At 43.5% G+C, this 22,344-nt stretch overlaps 1 protein-coding gene across 5 annotated transcripts in view; it reads left to right on the top strand.

Moving 5' to 3' along the window:
• Nucleotides 1–2,549: 2,549 nt before the first annotated feature.
• Nucleotides 2,550–22,344, top strand: part of nexn (nexilin (F actin binding protein)) — a 78,518-nt gene continuing 58,723 nt past the window's right edge. For 3 of the 5 annotated variants that reach the window (XM_073062572.1, XM_073062568.1, XM_073062570.1), the window contains exon 1: nucleotides 2,551–2,761. The gene's annotated coding sequence lies outside the window, so the exon portion shown is untranslated. Of the gene's footprint in view, nucleotides 2,762–22,344 lie in introns of all 5 variants that reach the window. The other 2 variants (XM_073062571.1, XM_073062569.1) reach the window with 2 other exon arrangements.

The raw sequence follows: 22,344 nt of genomic DNA, 5'->3' as shown, positions 1-22,344 counted from the left end.
CTGGAACTCAGTTTCTGAGCAGCTTGCTATTGTTCATGTATTTATTCATTTAGGTATTTATCTATTTATTTATTTGTTTATTTATCCATCTGTCTATCCATCAATCCATCTACCCATCCATTCATCCATCCATCTTTTGCTTGTGAAAGGAAACTGAATCATGTGGAGGAAACCCACGCAGTCACGGGGAGGACGTACAACCTCCTTACAAGCAGCGCCAGAACGGAACTCAGGTCACTGACACTGTAATAGCGCTACGGTAACTGCTGTCGCATGCTACCATGTGTCTAGGGGTGGTTGGGGTAAAGAGTTGTCGATAATCTGGGGTTTATTTGACCCAAAACATGTCAACAGTTCCTTTCTCACCTGCAGTGAATTTTTGGGAATAGGTTGGTGTCCCATCCAAAACTTACCACATCAGCCTAATAGCTCATTGGATTCCTTGAGCAATTCCAATGTAATTGCACTGTTCCAGCACGGAGTTGCTGGGATTTTGGGAAGTCTTTAGACTGAATCAGTCCTCTGCAAGTCCACTGGGGTAGTCAAAGGCTCAATATCCACGTGTCCACTGAAGGATATTGACTGTCTTGGGGTTAGCGGACTGTGTGGCTGAGTGGGTAGGAGGGAGGAACGGGGCCTGTCTTGCTGTTGACTAGTTGCCTGTTGTGTTCTGTGTTGTTCAGCCAAGCATTGTAGGCATGCTATGTTGGTGCCAGAAGGTGTTGCAACACTTGCAGGCTGCCCCCAGCACATCCTTGGGTGTGGGGGTTGTTAATGCAAATGAAGCATTTCACTGCATATTTCTATGTACACTTGATAAATAAACTTGAATCTTGATTCTTGAGCCTGCAACTTTAACCCAGTTTCCTATTTCCAGACACTGACGGTTGTGGCCCCAGAGACCTGTGTACAATCATCCATGTTGACCGTCCAATCCTGTTGGAAGTCTTGTGAAGGGGTTCTTGAACCCAAGCACCAGAACAATGCTCAAGATTTCCACCACCTAAGGAACTTCTGTGTTATTGAAGCAAACAGTTTCATCAGGACTGGGGAAAGCTCTTGGCCCAAAACGTCGACTATTTATTCATTTCCGTAGATGCTGCCTGACCTACTGGTTTCCTCCAGCATCTTGTGTGTGTTGCTCTGGTCTTCTAGGATGTCTTGTGTTTTTGACTGAACATCTTATTACAACATTTTGCACCTGTCCTTACAACTAAGAAAGAGACCTATTGGCCCATCAAATCTATCCTAGTCCACAGACCAATCCCAATTCCACGCTAATTTTCCCCCGGAACCTATTCTCCCCACATTCTAATCACCTCTAGGGGCAATTTACAAAGGCCAATTCGCCCGCCAACCAGCATGTCTTTGGGATGTGGGAAGGGATCAGACAACCTGGAGAATGGAATCTGACAAACTCTGCATGATAACACCTCAAATGGACCAGGATCTCTGGAGGTGTCGGGCTGTGTCCTGTTCTGAAGAGCTGATTCCAGTCCCTGGTCACGGCCTCTGTTTTCCATGTGAAGATGGATGTATCCTATATTACAGCTGTGACTGGGTGTAGTGGACAGCTCGGAAGGCTACCAAAGCTTGCAGTGTGATCTCTCCCAGATGGGAAAATAGGCTGAAAAATGAGAGACTGCATTTAATGCAGGCAGTGTGAGCAGTTTCCCTTTAAGAGGACAAACCAGGGTAGGACTTCCATGATGAATGGCAGGGCACTGAGGAGTGAGGTAGAACAGAGGGATCTGGGAATACAGGTCCATAATTCCTTGAAGGTAGCATCAGAGGGTAGGTATGGCAAAGAGAGTTTTTGGCACATTGATCTTCATAAATGTACAGCTACCTACAGGAAAGACATCAATAAACTTGAAATGTACATTGGAACTTTACAACGATATTGCTGGGACTTGAGGACCTGAGATATAGGGAAGGGTTGAATAGGTTAGGACTTTATTCCCTGAAGTCAGGAAAGTGATTGAGATCTTATAGAGTTGTGATGTGGGGTTTAGACAGGGTGACTGCCTACTGTCATTTTCACCTCAGGTTGAGCGGGATTAGAGCTAGAGAGCACAGGTTAAAAATGAAAGGTGAAATATTTAAGGGAGATCTGAGGGAGAACTTCTTTACCCAGAGGGTGGTACCAGCCTGGAATGTGCTGCCAGCGGAAGTGGTGGTTGTGGGATCAGTTGTAACATTTAAGAGAAAATTGGATAGGTATATGGATGGGAGGGTTATGGGAGGCTATGGTCGGGGTGCAGGTCGATGGGACTTGGTAGAACAGGTTAGCACAGACTAGATGGGCTGACAAGCCAGCTTCGGTACTGTGTAGACTCCATTAATGGGTGTCCTGAGCTGACCACTGTACCATCCCTCCCGTGTCCGCGGTTGACCCACTGACAGTCACCCCAGGGGAAGCATTTTCAGTAAAGCTGACACGACCGGGGCCTGACTTCCACCGACGGCAGCGAGTGAGAAGGGGTTAAGGGAAGGGGGCAGGGACCCACGTGCTTGTAAGTATATTATTAAAAGCTAACAGCTGAAGAAGCCGTGTCCCGGATCGCCTGGAATGCGGCAGACAGTGAGCGAACGGGACTTTTATGGAAACTTGCTACGGGGGAGACGTAATTTTACCCAAACGACATTGAGACTAATCGGTGGTGGTTGAAAACGGCTTAACAGCTCTCTCAGTCGAACCAACTCTCTGGATTACCGCCGGTCGCCAGAATTGAGAGAAACGGAACTCCTTTGGTATAAGGCAAGTTTAACTTTAAAAATCAATACTGTAATCCTAAAGGAGATGGGGTGAACTGCGTTTCGAGGGGAAAATATGTAGATTAAGAATTGAAATCACACACACGGGTACGTGTGAAAAATCAGAAATGCACAAAATGCTGGTGGAACTCAGCAGGCCGGGCAGCATCCATGGAAAGGAATAAAATAGTCGACGTTTGGGACAGATCCCGGCGCGAAACGTCGACTCTATTCATTTCCATAGATGCTGCCTGACCTGCTGCCTCCCTCCAGTATTCTGTGTGTATTGCCCTGGATTTCCAGCATCTGCAGTATCGCGTGTATGGAAAAAAAAGTAACTTGATCTAGTTTTAAAGTCTTGGAAATGTACGTATTTTAATACCCTTGGTGGTACACTTGTCCCTTCTGGCCAATAGGACGGCGGTTGTAAATCGGCCAGACCGGTGGGCGAGAGGTGACACTCGCCTTCTCCACCTACATGTGAAACATCCAACATTAAAGGTTGTTCCGCCCAAAAAAAAACAATTTTTCGGATTTCCCCTCGCCACTTTGACAGGAGCGCTCAGAGTATCCGACCAGCGAAGCAGCCTCTCTGTCTTTGTTCCCTTACCCCGGAGCGGGGACATTCACCTTCTCAGGGAGTCTGAAGTGATTTTTTTTAACGCCAATAGGTTGTTACTCTAACAGAGTAATAAAATAATTACTTTAATGATTCTAACAGCTGTTTACAGGATTTGAAGCACCTCTTTAAGGTTATTCCCTATCATGCAGCTGGGAACTCCGCCGGCAAATTGTCAGCGCTCCCACTAACAGCAACGAGATCCTTATTGTGTGTGTTTGGCGGCGGGGGAGAGGGTTAACGCTGGAAAAGTTAATATTGGCCGGGATACCCGGCGTGAAGTCCAAAATAATCAAGATTCAAGATTGTTTAATGTAATTTCCAGTGCAAAAGGGAACGAAATCGTTGTCACTCCGGATCCGATGCAGCCCAAAAACATTTAGCAGCAGCACACAATAAATATAAATGCACAAGACAGTGTGTAAATAGTGACACTAAGCACAGGAATGTCTGTACACAGTGACTCTGACAAGAAATGATGAAGGAATGGTGTTGGGGGTTGAGCTGGGTGGGTTAGTGGGCGGGGGTATTGATCAGCCCCTGGAACCTGGAGTGTGCGCAGAGGAATTCTAGACTAAATCGCCTTCAAACAGACGCGTGTTGCACATCAAATGCGAAGCGCAGTCTGCCCCTGCCTCCAGAAACCAGAATTCAATGTGATCTGTTTTTTTTTTAGTGGGCAAGCTGGCATCGGGAGCTGACAGTCTAATCTCGGTATTCGCTATTGTTGCTAATAACGTGCCCCCTGACCCTTTCAGCACTTCAAGAGTATTCTGTAAATTCGCTTTAACTGGTTCTGGAAAAGGTGCTGGTGTCCCCTCCCCCCGCGCCCCGCAATCTCGAGTACGGAACCTCCGACAGTGCAGACCGCAAATTGCCGGGATTTTAAACTCAAACCCGAGAGGAATCCGGTTGAGGCAAAACGCATAGCGAATGCAGAGGGGGAGGGTCACGATGGGCCATGTTATTCCTGGAGCTTGTGCCGCCGCCGCTGAACAACGCGTTTCACCATCTATGTCAGTGATAATAAACCTGATTCCGATTCTGGGATGAGGAAGCCACTTCCATTTTAATCGCTTTCTGGAATGTCGAGATTATTTTTGGCTCAGGTTTGTCACCTGGGAGAGTTTCTGGATTTTTTAAAAAAAACTTACTTCGTAATTTATTTCACTTAAAATACATTTAGGTTTTGCCCACTTGAGAATGCAGTAGATCAAATGTTCCGCTTAAAACAGTTGTACAAAATGGAAACCAGCCCTTCGGCCCAACTCAAATATGCTAGTCAAGGTGCCAGTTGGGCTAATCCCATCTGTCAGTGTTTTGCCAATATCCTTCTCTAAGGTCAAACGAGGGAACACAAAGATCACAAGTGGAGAGAGTGAGAAACTTTAAGTTCCTAGGTGTCAGTATCTCTGAGGACCTAACCTGGACATAAATATGGAAGGCAAGACAACGGCTATATTTTATGAAGAGTTTGGGGAGATTTGGTTTGTCAGCTAAACACTCGGAAAACGTGTACAACTGTACCGTGGAAAAGACCTTACTGGCTACATCGCCGTTTGGTATGGGTGGAGGCTACTGCATAGGATCGAAGTAAGTGGCAGAAACTTGTAAAATTAGTCATCTCTATCATGGGTACTGTACTAGCCTCCGTAAACATCCAAAACAGGGCTCGGTGCCTTACGAACCATCATTAAGGATCCCCTCCACCCGGAACATGCTCTCTTTTCACTGTTCCCATGAGGAAAGAGGTACAGAAGCCTGAAGACACAAACTCAACGATTCAGGAACAACTTCTTCCCGTCTGCCAACGGATTTCAGAATGGACAGTGAATCTATGAATACTACCTCACTACTTTATTGTTTTTCTTTGCACTACTTATTTTAATTATTTAATATACATGCATATACTTAATATAATTCAGTTTTCCCCTCTGTATTTATTTTATCATGAATTTCAGTGTACCACTGCCATAAAGTTACTAAATTTCACGACAGATGCTGGTGATATTAAACCTGATTTTGATTCTGAAGTGCAGCTGTCTCTGATTCCTTGCATTTTATTTCCTACCACATTTATTGCCCTCTAGGCTGATGTTCTAATGTGGCACTGGGAGGGTGCAGAGCTATCAATACAGAAAGGTGCTGGGAAAGGGCTAGTAACATCATGAAGGATCCCACCCACCCTGCTTGTGGACTGTTTATCCCACTCCCATCAGGGAGGAGGCTACGTAGCATCTATGCCAGGAGAACCAGACTCAAAAACAGTTACTTTTGCCAAGCAGTAAGGCTGATCCATACCTCCACCCACTAACCCACCCCCAACCACCACTACTTTATCATTTCCTGTCAGTCACCTTACTTACAGACACTCCTGTGCATAGCATCACTTTATGGAACACGATCAATCTATCTACATAAGCTAACTTGTGTTTTATGTTTATTTTATTTTTATTATTATTGTCTGTATTTTTGAGGTTTTTTGTGCTGCGATGGATCTGGAGTAGCAATTATTTTGTTCTCCTTTACACTTGTGCCCTGGAAATGACATTAAACAATGTTGAATATTAATATCGCCAAAGACTTAAAATTCCTCCTTGTTGCCATAATTTGCTTATGCTTATTGATTGAACTTAAGTTCAAGTTTAATTGTCATTCGACCCATAACATGTAAATGGCTAAATGAAACAGTCTTCCTTTGGGGCCAAAGTCAAAACACAGCACATATAGTCACACACAGCACATATAGTTATGACCCAGCACATACAGTCACTTGTTAATAATAGCACAAATCCCTGAGCAGCATGGCATTGATGGGGCGTGGATGTCATCCTGGAGCCACACGTAGACTCAGAAACAGTTACTTTCTCCAAGCAGTAAGGCTGATCAACATCCCCACCCCCTAGCCCACCCCTCCACACCCCCAACCACCATTACTTTATCATTTCTTGTCAGTCACCTTGTGTACAGACACTCCTGTGTCTAGTGTCACTTTATGGACATTCAATCAATCTATGTATATAAGCTAAAGTATGTATTTATATTCATTGTGTATTTTATTATTGTGTAACTTCTCTTATTGTATTTTTTTGTGTTGGATCAGATCCAGAGTTACAATTATTTTGTTTGCCTTTACACTTGTGTACAGGAAATAACATTAAGCTATCTTGAATCTCTCTGAGGTGATGTTAGACCTAAACTCCCCCACCCCTTCCCTCTCATGAGGACGTAAAAGATCCTTGTGACTATTTTGAGAAAGAACCTATGTGTGCTGGAAAATATTTATCACACAAAGCACATCATAAAAACCAGACTCTGGGATGGCTTCCATCTTGCAGTTATCAGGACCACTCATGATGCTAAAAGGTGAACTCCAGATCTCCCTGATTACCTTGTTGTAGCCGTTGCACTTTATCTGTCCATCTGAACCCTACTTTCTCTAGAGCACAATATTCTGCTCTCTGTCTTCCCTTTTTGCTGCCTCACTCTACTCGTGTGTAGCGTGATCTGTCTGGATGGTCCACAGTCACAAAGCTGTACAGTATGATGAGAAGCATAGATCGAAGGGACAGCCATAGACTTTCCCCCTATGACATGACCAATATGAGGGGGCATAACGTTAAGGTGATCGGAGGAGTGTATAGGAGGGAATGTCTGAGGTAAGTTTGTTTTCAGAGACTGATGGGTTTTGATCGTAATGCCAGGGCTGGTGGCAGAGGCAGATACTTTAGGGGCATTTAAGAGACTCTTAGATAGGCACATGGATGTGGCTCATGGGTGTAGTGGCTAATGCAACACTATTACAGCTCAAGGCATTGGAGTCCAGAGGTCAGTTCTGACATGGTCTGTAAAGAATTTGTACGTTCTTCCCATGACCATGTGGGATTCCTCCGGGTGCTCTGGTTTCCTCCCACATTCTGAAGATTTACCAGTTAGTAGGTTAATTGGTCATTGTAAATTGTCCTGTGATTAGGGCAGGGTTAACTAGGTGGGTTACTGGAGAGCACAGCTTGTTGGGGCCAGAAGGTCCTCTTCCATGCTGTATCTCTAAATAAATCAACAAACCCTTCACGTTGACCTGTGGTTGGGCTATTTAAGTGCAGAGCTGTGTATCTTGTTATGAAATTTAATACAATATAAATTAAATATAAAACGTTGGAAGAACTCAGCTGGTCAGGCAGCACCTACAGAGAGAAATAAACAGTTGACATTAATGAAGGGTCTCAGCCTTAAATGTTAACTGTTTTATTCCTTTCCATAAATCGACTGTTAGGGCCATTGGGCTTATCAACTCTAATGATGGATTGATCATGTTGGATTGGACATAGACCATTACAGCACCCTTCAGCCCACTTTGTTGTGCTGATCTTTTAACCTAAGGTCAATCTAATCTTTCCCTCCCACATGCTCCATTTTTTTAATCATCAATGTGACTGAGTTTCTAATGCCCCTTCTATATCTGCTTCTACCACCATTCCTGGCAGGATGTTTTACTTACACACCACCCTCTTGGTAATGAACTTACCTCTGACATCCCCTTCCTCCCTATATTTTCCTTCAATCACCTTAAAAGTATGTCACCATTATATTATCATTCCCTCAATGGGAAAAGTCTCTGGCTATCCACTCAATCTATGCCTCTTATCATCTTGTACACCTCTATCAAGTTACCCTCTTTAAATCTCTCTCCTCTTTTTAATTTTGTGCCTTCTCTCGAAGATTCTGCATTTCTGCTCCACAGCAGCAGTACATCTAATGTCCATCTCTAAACTGCCACTGAACTTGCGAGCATTTAAGTTAAAGTCTGTCCCGAGCCATATTGGCTCATCAGGCCGGTGCTTATTTCCGGTTTCCGTGGCATGAAGCGACTGAGAATACGAAACTCTCCCCCGGATAGGATGCCAGTCTATCATGAGGTTAACCCCCAGCATTTTTGCCGGTACCCATCTTCAGCTGGGTGGACTGGAGCAATGTGTGGTTAAGTGCCTTGCTCAAGGACACACACGCTACCCTGGCTGGGGCTCAAACTCACGACCTTCAGATCGCTAGTCCAACACCTTAACCACTTGGCCACGTGCCACACTGCGAGCATTTAGATGGGTGCATTACTGGAGTTCGCCAAGGAGGCAGTGGGTTGACCCAACGTGCTTTCATTTACAGAGTGGGAGTGCATCAGTGTTCGCTACGAGTGCTGGATTTTATTTGTTCCTCCACTGGATGAACTTGGTTGGCCAGGACACATCTGCCACCTTTAAACAGTCTCTGAACTTAGCAGTAAATTAAAAACCATTGTAGTGGTTGGTTGGGGTAACTTATTGCGTCTGCTGCTCCTAGAATGTCCTCCTCTACATTAGTGAAACCCAATGCAGACCTTGAGACTGCTTTGGTGAGCACTTTTGCTCTGCCCACTACAAAAGGGAGGATCTCCTGGCGGCTACCCATTCCAATTTGACTACAAATTTCCATATCAATATGTCTGTCCATAGCCTCCTCTACTGCATCGATGAGGCCAAATTCAGGTTGGAAGAGAAATGCCTCATATTCCTTCCATGTAGCCTCTAACCTGATAGCATGATCATCATTTACTCCAACTTCCAATAACTACTCCCCACTTTATTTCATTCCCCAGTCTATTTACCTGTCCATCACAACCCTCTGGACCCCCTCCTCCTCCTTTCTTCCATAACCGATTGTCCTCTCCCCTCGGATTCCTCCTCCTTCAGCCCTTTACCTCTTCCACCTATCGCCTCCCAGTTTCACACTTCATTTCCCCCTCACCTGGCTTCACCTATCACCTGGCAGCCTGTACTCCTCCCCCTCCCCCCATCATCTTTATTCTAGCTTCTGCCACCTTCATTTCTAGTCTTGATGAAGAGTCTTGTCCCAAAACATCAACTGTTTATTCCCCTCACAGATGCTGACTGACCTGCTGAGTTCCTCCAGCATTTTGTGTGAGTTCGGAGTGCAACAAGGAAAATGTAAGAAGGGGGCCAGAGCAAACAAAACCCATAGACAATTTACACCTAGCTACAGTTGCCAGGGCCCCAGTTGCCTTATCTTTACCTTCAGATCATTGTTTCTAATGAACAAAACCTTTTTTAACCTTTTTTAACAATTTTTTTAACCTCCGTGAAGCAAGCCTGAAGCATAGTTCGATGGGTCCAAGCCATAGAAGAATCAAAGTATTAAGTAATTACAGTATATTAGATGGTCTACTTTTTAATTTTTTTTACTTAGAGATATAGCCTAGTAACAGACCATTCTGGCCCAATTAACCCATGCTGCCCAATTACACCCATGTGACCAATCAACTCACTAACCCGTACATCTTTGGACTGTGGGAGGAAACCCATGATGACATGGGGAGAATGTACAAACTCCTTATAGACAGTGGCAGAAATGTACCTGGGTCACCTGTGATGTAATACTGTTACGCTAACTGCTATGCTGTTGTGCTGCCCCAAATACTTAATGAAAGTGATTCTCAAGAAAATGAGTTTGGAGGTAATACACGGTGACATATATGTACGTTGATAATAAATCAACTTTGAAAATTCCTCTTAGTTTTGGAAACGCTTTGCCTTCACATTTCTACCAATATTTCAATCATCATAAGCTGTCATTTAGCAGTGCTAAATATTATTTCCACATGGTTATTCATAATATACTCCTTGAATATGTATATTTCTTATACTGAAATGGTCCATTTAGACCTTTGGTAATGCATAGACACATCTTTATCTGGACATTACTTTTCCCCTTGGAGTTTAAAGTAAATTTATTATCTAAGTATGTATAACTGCTCCTGATCCTGGGGCTGCGGGACTATAGTCTCCTGTACTACATTGGTGATGGCAGCAATGAGAAGACCTGACATAGATTGGTCACCGAGCACCTACATTCACCAGAAGAAGCAGGATCTCCCAGTGGCCACTTATTTTAATTCAACTTCCCATTTCCATTCTCATATTTCATTCCATGTCCTCCTCTACTGTCATGACGAGGCCACACTCGGGTTGAAGGAGCAACACCTTATATTCTGTCTGGGTAGCCTCCAACCTGATGGCATAAGCATCGAGTTCTTAAACTTCTGGTAAAGCTCCCCCCACCCCACTTCACCATTCACCATCCCCTTTCCCCCTCTCACTTTATCTCCTTGCCTGCCCATCGCCTCCCTCTGGTGCTCCTCCCCTCTTTCTTCCATGGCCTTCTGTCCTCTCCTGTCAGACTCTCCCTTTGCCAGCCCTGTATCTCTTTCATCAATCAACCTCCTAGCTTTTTACTTCACCCCTTCCCTCACCCCTCCTGCCTCCCCCCCCCCACCCCCCCCCCCCCCCGGTTTCACCTATCACCTTGTGTTTCTCTCTTCCCTCCCCCACCTTTTAAATCCTACTCCTAATTTTTTAAAATCCAGTCCTGCCAAAGTGTCTCGGCCCGAAATGTCAATTGTACTCTTTCCATAGATGCTGCCTGGCCTGCTGAGTTTCTCCATTTTATGTGTGTTGCTTGGATTTCCAGCATCTGCAGATTTTCTCTTGTTTGTGAGAGCATAGCCTGGATGGTGGGGGTCCTCGATGATGGATGCTGCTTTCCTGTGGCAGTCCTCCGAGTAATGTACTTTATGGTGGACTTTTCCTGCAACGGACTGGATTGTATCCTCCACTTGGGCTTGTGGTTTAAATATGAGAATTTTTTTCCACTGAGGAATATCATCTCTAATATGGACATCATTGTTAGAACAGTAACAATTAAAGACAGAAGTAACTCTCATTTCCACTGGACAGGAAGATTCTAGGGTTAATGAAAGCTGCTGAATGCATCATTGGCACCAACCTACTCGCCATCAACGTGATGTATACAGAGAGGTGATGGAAAAGGGGCCAGTAGCATAATGAAGGATCCCACCCACCCTGCTCATGGACTGTCTGTCCCTCTTCCATCGGGAAGGAAGCTGTGTAGCATCCATACCAGGACCACCAGGCTCAAAAACAGTTACTTTCCCCATGCAGTAAGCTTGATCGACATTAACTCCATCCACTAACCCATCCCTTCACACCCCCAACCACCACTACTTTATCATTTCCTGTCAGTCACCTTATGTACAGACACTCCTGTGTCAAGCCTCACTTTATGGACATACAATCAATGTATATAAGTGAACTTGTGTATTTATATTTGTGCTTTTTTAATTATTGTGTTCCTTGTTGTGACTTTTTTGTGTGTGTGTGCTGCAACGGATCTGGAGTAACAATAATTTCATTTTCCTTTGTACTTGTGTACTGGAAATGGCATGAAACAATTTAGAATCTTCAATCACATTCACTTGGATATGCTCAAGTTCCTTAACCCTTATGCACAGCATTGGTATAGGTTCGTAGATAGATGTAGTTAGTAGTGGGAGGTTATATGGGAGGCCGAGTTTGAGGGTCAGCACAACATTGTGGGCTGAAGGGCCTGTAATGTGCTGTACTATTCTATGTTCTATGTGGTATTCGTTATGTGCAACTAGGTTGCACAATAGCCTTGGGATCAATGGCTAATTAACCATTTAAGATGTAACTGCTAACCAGATCATTATCAAAAAAAAATCCTGGAAATACTCAACAAGTGTCTGTATTTTTGAGACCTGGCTGCATATAACATGGTACATAACACAGTTTGTTCTGGAACAGCATCTTGAATGAGTTATGGCTTTTCTCTTTGAAGTGAAGGAGGATGAGAGGTGACTTGATAGAGGTGTACAAGATGATAGGAGACATAGATAGAGTGGATAGACAGAGACTTTTCCCCAGAGCAGAAATGACTAATTCAAGGGGTTACCATTGCAAGGTGAATGGAAGATGTCAAAGATAGGCTTTTCTTACACAATTCAAGTTCATGTTGATTGTTAATGAACTATACACTTATATATGGCTAAATGAAACAAAGCTCCTCTGAGACCAAAGTGCAAAATGCAGTATATCACATACAGCACAAAATCAATAACACAATAATATTAACAGATAATCTGTGGATGTACAAATTGACAAGTATATGTATGACATAATTCAGTATACAACTGTATTACTGTTACTGGCGCTGTCAAAAGTAATGTGTACCGAGTGGTACAGGGTGTTCAGAAACCTCACGGCCTGGGGGAAGAAGCTGTTACCCAGCTCAGTAGTTCTTGTACTTGTACTTTCTGCCTGATGGTAGGGGGTGAAAGAGATTCACACATAGTGGTGGATGCGTCTAACACCCTCCCAAGGATGGTGGTAGAAGCAGATACCTTAGGGGTATTTAAGAAATAACCCTATTTTTCTATTAAATAGGCACCCAAATAACAGAAAAATGGAGGGCTGTGCAAAGGGAAGGATTAGATTGATCTTAGAGTAGGTTGAAAGGTTAGCACAAGATGGTGGCCAATGGGCCTGTACTACACTGTAGTGTTCTCTGTTAAAATTGAAGTTGTATTCAGTTTTTGTAGTATTGCAGCTCTAGAGGAGATCATGAGGAAGTGAATGAACTTGATCAAGAGAATAAGAGTTCTAAATTTGGCCACTGCCAGGATGGAGTCAGAACAATATGATATGCTTCCAGAATGCAAACATTGGTAAATAACTATTACATGATGTCGCCATCCATTAATTGATGTTGGACCCTGATGTTTTCGGCCCAAGGTTCGTTGGCAGTCAAGAATGAGGCAGAAAACTTGTTGCTTACAATCATTTATTAAACATTATAAGAATGAAACAAGGGGGGGAAGGGAAGAGTGAAAGACAGAGCCTAGTGGCAAGGGGAAAGAACAAAGAAGAGGCAAAGAGACCAATTCAACGTAGTCTGGTCTTCTTGTACCAGATTGCTAATTCCATTGAATTTGCATAGATGACAGTTAACCAATCGGATAGCCCCATTCAAGTAATGTGATACCCACCACTGGAGCTAAGAAGTTATAAAAGCAATCACAACCACTACAAAACACACTGAACAATCACATGTACATAGGTAAGTATACAAAAAGCATAAGAAAGTTAAACTACAAGGAAAATAATAATTCTATAGTCCCATCCAACACTGATCTGTTCTTGTGACAGGAACAAGCAACAGAGCCGTCAGTCACCAAACTGTACCGAGCGCAACATTCCTACTACACAAGTGTCACAGCTCTGTTCCATCAGGTTTCTAAAATAGCTTGAAGATAATTCCACTGGGCATGTTCAGTTAGCTGACTTGTCAGGAAATCTCACCCTCCAGCTGTGCACGTTACTCTGATACTTCACAGGTTTGAAACCCACGACCACTTCAAATTGAATTCATATTTGTGCCTGCCCTGGACTTTAAGGTAATTTCTCCCATAGGGCTAACAAAGGAGAACATCAGTATATCCCAGACATTTTGGCATGGCTGACAGTACACATAAAAATAATTGCAGCTTCCACATGGGTGTATAACTGCCACAGTTTATATTTAGCCATGGTGACAGTTCAAATTCTTCAGTCCTTTTTCTAACATGGGTCAGTCATTTAGTATCTTAAGCTTGTTGTGCCGTTCCATTTGCTTGATGTTTTAACTCTAATTACTCAACTTTGTGTTCTGTGCCTTTTATATTGTTCTTCTAAAATATTTTATAGAGTTCCAATTTCTTTTGCTCAAGCAACCTCAAACTTTTGGGGGTCTGGGCTGGGTTTCGGACTCCTGCTGTGATCACTCAGTCCTCACTGTGTGAACGAGGGACGTAGGTAGCACGGTAACATGGCGGTTAGCGTAGTGCTTTTCCGCGCCAGCTGTAAGAATGGGATTCGCTTCCCGCTGGTGTCTCTAAGGAGTCTGCGTGTCCTTCCCATGATCATGTGGGTTTTCCCCAGCTGCTCAGGCTTCCTCCACATTCCGGTTAGGGTTATTGATTTTTGGGCCTACTATGTTGGCATGGTGACATTTGTGGCTGGCCCCCAGAACAGACTTGATTTGATGCAAAACAATGCATTTCCCTGTATGTGACAACTAAAACTAGTCCTAGAGCATAGAGTAGCACAGTACGTCCTTTGAACCATAGTGTTGTGCCGACCTTTTAACCTACTCCAAAATCAATCTAGCCCTTCCCTCCTACATAGTCCTCCATTTTACTGTCATCCCTGTGCCTACCTAGAAGAAGGCAACACAAAAGACTGCAAATTCTGGGACTCTGGTGCAATACACAAATTGCTGGAGGAGTAGGTGGGCACAAAGGCCTGTTTTTATGCAATAGTACTCCAAGCGTAGACCTTGTCAGCCATGCCCTATCCTCAGCAGGTCAGGCAGCATCTGTGGCGGGACATAGACAGCTGGTCTTTTGTGTTGAGACCCTTCACTGTTCCGCAGTTACTCCAGCATTTCATGTGTTGCTTCTTTACGCTAAATCTGAACATCTTCATCTTGCTCCCAATGTTTTCCCCCACCACTGCCAACCTCATGTTCTGCAGTCCCATTTTGACCAGTTCTCTTCCTGGTTTATAGCCGTTCAATCAAATCCTTCAATCATTTTCTGAACACAGAACAGTACAGGCCCTTCAGCCCACAATGTTGTGCCGACCTTTTAACCTACTCCAAGATCAATCTGACCCTTCCCTCACACATAGTCCTCCATTTTTCTTTCATCCATGTGCCTATCTAAGAGTCTCTTAAATGTCCCTAATATATCTGGGTCTACCACCACACTGACAGGGTGTTCCATGCACCCACCACCCTTTTTGTAAAAAAAAAACTTGTCTCGACATCTCTCTATACTTTCCACCAATCATCTTAAAATTATGGCCTCTCATATTAGCCTTTTCCACCCTGGGTAAAAGTCTCTGGCTATCCACTCAATATATGCCTCTTGTCATCTTGTACACCTCTATCAAGTCACCTCTCCTTCTCCTTCGCTCCAATTAGAAAATCCTTAGTTTTCTCAGCCTATCCTCAATCCAGGCAGCTTCCTGATATATCTCCTCTGCACCCTCTCTAAAGCTTCCAATTCCTTCCTATAATGAGGTGACCAGAGCTGAACACAATACTCTGTGTGGTTTAACCCTCACCCTCTACACTCGAGGGATGTAGACTAGTCCTATCTGTATATTTGGACGGATGCACTGGTTATATTGACCTGCAGGTTGGGGTTAAGTTTAACTTGCATTGTTGCTGCATCGTGGTTCATATGCAGATGTATTCCCTAATTCTGAAGATGACAGATTGGTACATGGCTATTAAAATAACATTTATTTGAATTAGTGATTCAGCATACTAACAACATGCTTCCGGCCCAACAAGCCCGTGCTGCCAAACTACATCCATGTGACCAATTAACCTACACTTGTTTGGAACGTCTGAGGAAATCTGAGCACCCAGAGGAAACCCAAGCGTTCACGGGGAGAATGTGCAAACTCCTAACGGACAGTGCTGGGAAGTGAACTCAGGTCACTGGTACTGTGGTAGTGCTACGCTGTTGTGGCACACGGTCAACATAAAACTACGTTGAGATTAAAGTAACTCTTCTGGATGATGCAGAGTATAAAATGGTGCACATAAGGGGCATCTTCACAACAGCCCAAATGTCGAACTTGCCATTACACAGAAATATACACTTGGAGGAGCTGGTAATGTTTCCTGGCCATTGCTCAGAATCGACAGAGGGTTGTAGGCTCAGCCAGTACTATCAAGGTACAACTGTCTTTGTCATCAAGGACCTCTTCAAAAGTAGGGGTTCATAAACTGGGGTCCACAGACCCCTTGGTTAATGGTAAGGATCCCTGGCATAAAAAAATTTGGGAACTCCTGTTCAAAAGGTGGTGCCTCAAGAAGGCGTCCCACCATCCAGGACATGTCCTCTTCTCACCTTTATCCTCCATCAGAGAGGAGGCAGAGGAGCCAAAAGACCCACACTCAATATTTTTGGGACAGTTTCTTCCCTTGTGTCATCAGGTTTCTAAATGGTCCATGAACACTACCTCACTATTTCGCTCTCTTAATGCACTAATTTAAAAACATTTCTTATTGTAACTTAAGGTTTTTATGTATTATGCTGTTGCAAAACAACAAATTTTATAATGTATGTCAGTGATGATAAATTGGATTCTGATATTCATACATTACCTACACTACAGGACCCTGAGGACTTGTGGAAACTGTGTGGTGGTTTCTTTCGAACTTGTAGTCTTTTAACATCTTTGGACTATTTTTACTGTGCCCATGGTCTTTTTTTTTTATCAATTATGCTATTGCTTGCACTGTTGTAACTATATGTTGTAACTATGTGGTTTTGTGCAAGTCTTGTAGCTTTAGTTTTTTGGTCTTGTTTTGTCTGGTGGGTTTGGAGCTCCTTTCCGGGAAACGCGCTAAGATGGTAACATGATATTAATACGCAGCAGCCTCTCCGGACTCTGGACTGGGGATTGCCAAACGTTATGTGGATTTTCTAGTGTAGTCTGTTTTGTCATGTGCTTTTGTGATATCATTCTGGAGGAATGTTGTCTCATTTTTTAACTGCATTGCATTTGTGTTTTCTAAATGACAATAAACTGAATCTGATCTGATCTGAGATATCATTCCATTTCCACAACAGAGGGAAGAGCTTCTTTACCATGACGTTTCAAGTGCTCGATGCGGGTAGAAAGCCAGGCTATTAACCTCTATACTTAAGCTAGAGGGAAAACTAAAGACCCTTATCTCTATCAGCTAGAACAGCACATACAAAATGCTTGAGGAACTCAGCAAGTCAGGCAGGATCTTTGGAGAGGAATAAACAGTTGATATTACAGGTTGACACCCTACTTCAGAACCTGATATTCGCGTCCATAGACGCTGCCTGACCTGCTGAGTTTCTCCAGCATTTTTTGAATTTTGCTCTGGATTTCCAGCATCTGTAGAATCTCTTGTGTTTATGATCTCAACTGGAAAGTTTCTGTGAGGATTGGTACCTTCCCATGGTGGAGAAGTTTGTGAGTTCCTAAGAGCAATGCTGCCTGGAGGTAGGGTCACCCATGGCGGTAAGGTCAAACGGGAAGATTCCAGACAAAGAGCGATCTAACCTAGACCTCAACGGTGGAGCTGGCAGAAGATGATGACACATCACAACGCCAGTGAAGGCGGAAGAAGGCTGCAGGAGAGAAGGGTCCACAGTCGTCTTGGACCCTGACTCTGATCTGTCAAGGACTTGTATGATGGCTGTCTGTATATCAGTCATCCCCACATTAAACAGTCACGCTCAGCCATTCTCCTTTAAGGGAATCTGCCATAACATCTCAGATTAAATCCTATGGTGATCCTGGACCATCTTCTACTACCACCTGAAGACCTAATAGACAACCACTTAGGGGAGCATCAAACTCGACTGGAGTGATTGCATTACTACTATGACCAGGTCTGGTTGAGCACGCTGCTGATTGTGATTCCACTGATCAAATAGCCTAACTCATTGGATTTGGACGTTAGATATTTCAGTTTGATTTTATTTGCTTAGAGATACAGCACAGTAACGGGCCCTTCTGGACCAATGAGCTTGTGTTGTCCATCTACACCCACATGACCAATTAATCTCACTGTCCAAAGGCGTGCGAGTTAGATTACCGATGCACCCGGAGAAAACCTGCGTGGACATGGGAGAACATATACAATCTCTTTACAGACAGTGTGGGAATTGAACCGGAGTCGCTGGGGCTGTCAAATGTTACACAAACTGCTATGCTACCATGTGGTTCACCATACTAAGTATGGCGCATAATCTTTGGAGACATGGGAATAATTCTCAGAATCAGGTTCAATGTCACGAGCGTATGTTGTGAAATTTGTTGTTCGGCAGCAGTACATTGCAATACATAATTTTTTTAAAAGCCCACAAATTACAATATGAACATGTATATAAATGAATTAAATGGCAACAATGAGAAAATCTACAGATATTGGAAATCTAAGCAAAACACAAAATGCTGGAGGAGCCCAGTAGGCGAGGCGGCAACGATGGAAAAGAGTGAAGAGTCGATGTTTGGGGCCGAGACCCTTCAGCAGGAGTGAAATTAGTTGAGTTCTGCAAAATGAGAGCAAAAAAAAAAGAGAACTGTGTAATGAGGTTGTGAACATGGACCATGGATTCATTGTCCATTCAGAAACCTGATGGTGGAGAGGAAGAAGCTATTCCTCTACCTCATGGCAAGAATTTTGGGTGTACTTGGTCTTTTCAGCCACAGCTTCCAATGGTGCATGTACTGATTTTTTTTGGGGGGTTGGAACTTGGGTTTGTAAGGTCTCAGAATGGGCGGGTTTGTAATGTTCCCAGCTCTGTGAAGCTATCAGGGCCTCCTACAGCACAAGGTAGTGACGTTCAGTGGGTACCCTTGTACATCAATGTTTTAAACGGCCTTACTCCCACTCCAGGATTCTGGTTGATAATGTTAATTACTAATTGTTTACAAAGTACTTTATTCGCAAGGCTGATTTTAGAGTAGGGATTCCCTTGGTTCACGGTAGGGGTCCATAGCATAAAGGCTAGAACCCCTGTTTTAGAGACAAACAGCAGTCTTTCTGTTGCTTCCTTCTAAATAACTTTTCATTTTACTCCCCTGAATATTTCCTCCCCAAACCCAACCAGTAGTTAGCCACAGGAAATTGTCCTTTTTAAAAAAAAAATAAATAAAAATAAATCGGAATCAGATTTAATAGATAGATAGATACTTTATTCATCCCCATGGGGAAATTCAACTTTTTTTCCAATGTCCCATACACTTGTTGTAGCAAAACTAATTACATACAATACTTAACTCAGTAAAAAATATGATATGCATCTAAATCACTATCTCAAAAAGCATTAATAATAGCTTTTAAAAAGTTCTTAAGTCCTGGCGGTTGAATTGTAAAGCCTAATGGCATTGGGGAGTATTGACCTCTTCATCCTGTCTGAGGAGCATTGCATCGATAGCAACCTGTCGCTGAAACTGCTTCTCTGTCTCTGGATGGTGCTATGTAGAGGATACCACTGATACGTTGATACGTTGTGAAATTTGTTGCTTTGCAATACATAATAGTAGACAAACTACAAATTACAGAAAGAAACATATAATTATTTGTATTATATTGTTCACAAACTGTTGTCATGTATAACATGACATTAGGAATGATTACCTTTATTACACATTGCTTGCGAAGTTGGACAGGGTTCATTGAGTGTATGGATTAGTGGGGCTGAATGGCCTGTTTCTGTGCTGTTTGTCCTTTGTTTGATATTAGTGAATAAGCTGGTCATTTTAACTTGCACTCAGCTAGTGTGAATCCTAACCAACAGGCTGTCATTGCCAGGAACTTCACTCAATGGCAAATTTCAGAGTTTCCCGATCTTCTAATATTAAATGCCCCTCTCATTCTAAATTTGGGGAGGAGGGGGTCGTAGTGTGGTCACATAACCAGGACTTGTGATATGCACCTGTGACCATCCACCACCTGTGCCCATGGCTTCACGTGACCGTGACTGCGGGGGGCATGGCTAAGCAGGTGCTACACGGGCTAGTGGAGGGAAGGATTGTCTTTGGTAGAGGTGTATCTCCTCACCCAACCCACCCAAACAACACTATTAGGGAGATCATTCCCGAGTCAAAATTCTGGAAGGGCAATATATTTCCAAGTCGGGATGATGTGTAGATTGGGGGGGGGGGGGTAATTTCCAGGTGGTGGAGCTCCCTGTACTTTTAAATGCCCTTGTCCTTGCAGCTGGTAGAGGTGATGTGTTTGGAAGGTTGCAGTCTAAGGAGTCTTGGTGAGTTGCTGTCATGCGTCCTGTAGATGGCACGGATTGCTGCCACTGTGTGCCAGTGGTAGAGTGAACTCGCGCTGGCCTTCGTCAGTCAGGGCATTCAACATAGAACATAGATAGATAGATAGATACTTTATTCATCCCCATGGGGAAATTCAACATTTTTTCCTATGTCCCATACACTTATTGTAGCAAAACTAATTACATACAATACTTAACTCAGTAAAAATATGATATGCATCTAAAATCACCCTCTCAAAAAGCATTAATAATAGCTTTTAAAAAGTTCTTAAGTAGTTTACTTAAATACATTGAGTCCTAACCCCGGCACTTTAACATATCTTACTCCTGGCGGTTGAATTGTAAAGCCGAATGGCATTGGGGAGTATTGATCTCTTCATCCTGTCTGAGGAGCATTGCATTGATAGCAACCTGTTGCTGAAACTGCTTCTCTGACCATTACAGCACAGTACAGGCCCTTTGGCCCACAATGATCAAACTAACCCTTTCCCTCCAACATAGCTATACACTTTTCTGTCATCCATGTAACATTTGACACCCTGACTAACCAAGAAACTATCAACCTTGGCTTTAAATACTCAGTGTCCTGGCCTCCACTGCCATCCGTGGCAGCAAATTTCACAAATTCACCATCCTCTGGCTAAAGAAATCCCTCCATATCTCTAAAATAAAAGCACAAAATGCTGGCAGAACTCTGAGTTCTGAGTTCAGGTTTCAGGCTGAAATGTCGTCACTACCTCCTCCCATAGATGCCGTCTGGCCTGCTGAGTTCTGCCAGCATTTTGTGTTTTTATTTATCTCCAGCATCTGCAGATTCACTCGTGTTGTCTTCCATATCTCTGTTCTATATGGACATCCCTTTATTCTGAAGCTGTGCCTTGTGGTCCTAGACTCCCCCACTATAGAAAACATCCTCTCCATATCCACTCTGTCTCGGCTTTTCAATATTCGATTGGTTTCAATGAGATTCCCCCTCCCTTTCCATTAAAGTACAGGCCCAGAGCTATCAAACAGTCTTCATATATTAACCCTTTCATTCCCAGAATCATTCTCATGAACCTCTGGATCCTCTTCAATGCCAGCACATCTCTTCTTAGACAAGGAGCCCACAACTGCTCACAATACACCAAGTGCAGTCTGACCAATGCCCTATAAAGCCTCAGCATTACATCTTTCCTCTTATGTTCTCATCCTCTCAAAATGAATGCTAACATTGCATTTGTATTCCTTTTTGCTGACTCAGCCTGCAAGTTAACCTTTAGGGAGTCCTGCACAATGACTCCCAAGTCCCTTTGCACCTTTGATTTTTGAATTTTCTCCCCGTTTAGAAAATAATCTACACCTTTATTCCTTCTACCAAAGTGGATGACCATATGCTTCCTTGCACTATTTTTCACCTGACACTTCTTCACCATTTTCCCAATCTAAGTCCTTCTGCAGACTCTTTTGCTCTTTTGTAGGTATTATATAGGTGGAGGGGCAGGTCAACACTGCCAGCCACCCCCCCCCCCCCCACCCAATCTGGTATCGTCAGCAAAGATGGCCACAAAGCCATCAATTCCTTCATCAAAATTATTGACATATAACGTGAAGAGAAGCAGTCCCAATACCAACCCTTGCATAACACCACTTGTCACTGGCAATCAACCAGAACAGGCCCTTTGTATACCCACTGTTTGCCTCCTGCCAATCAGCCAATGCTTTACCCATGCTAGTATCTTTCCTATACCACGGGCTCTTATCTTGTTAAGCAGCCTCATGTGCGGCACCTTGTCAAACACCTTCTGAAAATCCAAATAAACAACATCCACTGACTCTCCTTTGTCTATCCTGCTTGTTATTTTCTCAAAGAATTTTGTTCCTTTGGCATGGAGTTTCATGATATCTCAGTATCATATTCCCAATTGTTCCGCAAATCCCTTCTTGCCTTTTTGTGTCTAGCAATCTATCTCCCTTTTTAAGTAGGCTCTGCAACTTGGCCTCAACCATTATTTTGTAGTGGAGAACCCTGTAAGTTTGGGGACACTTCTCATCCTCATCAGGCATATCTTGCCCCAGGCACTGAGACTGTCACCCCAGATTCCAGAATATCCCAGCAAAGTGAAATACCATCCCTGAATCTGCTCCCTCTGGCTCTGTTGGCACTTTAGGTTTCAATGAGATCTCCTTACTGATCAAAAAGGCACAGAAGCATCTACACTCTCCGTGAGATCGA

This window comes from Hemitrygon akajei, chromosome 12, assembly GCF_048418815.1.
Source record: "Hemitrygon akajei chromosome 12, sHemAka1.3, whole genome shotgun sequence".
NCBI classification, from domain to species: domain Eukaryota; kingdom Metazoa; phylum Chordata; class Chondrichthyes; order Myliobatiformes; family Dasyatidae; genus Hemitrygon; species Hemitrygon akajei.
Note: the sequence above shows the minus strand (reverse complement) of the source record. Positions and strands in the feature narration are given on the sequence as shown.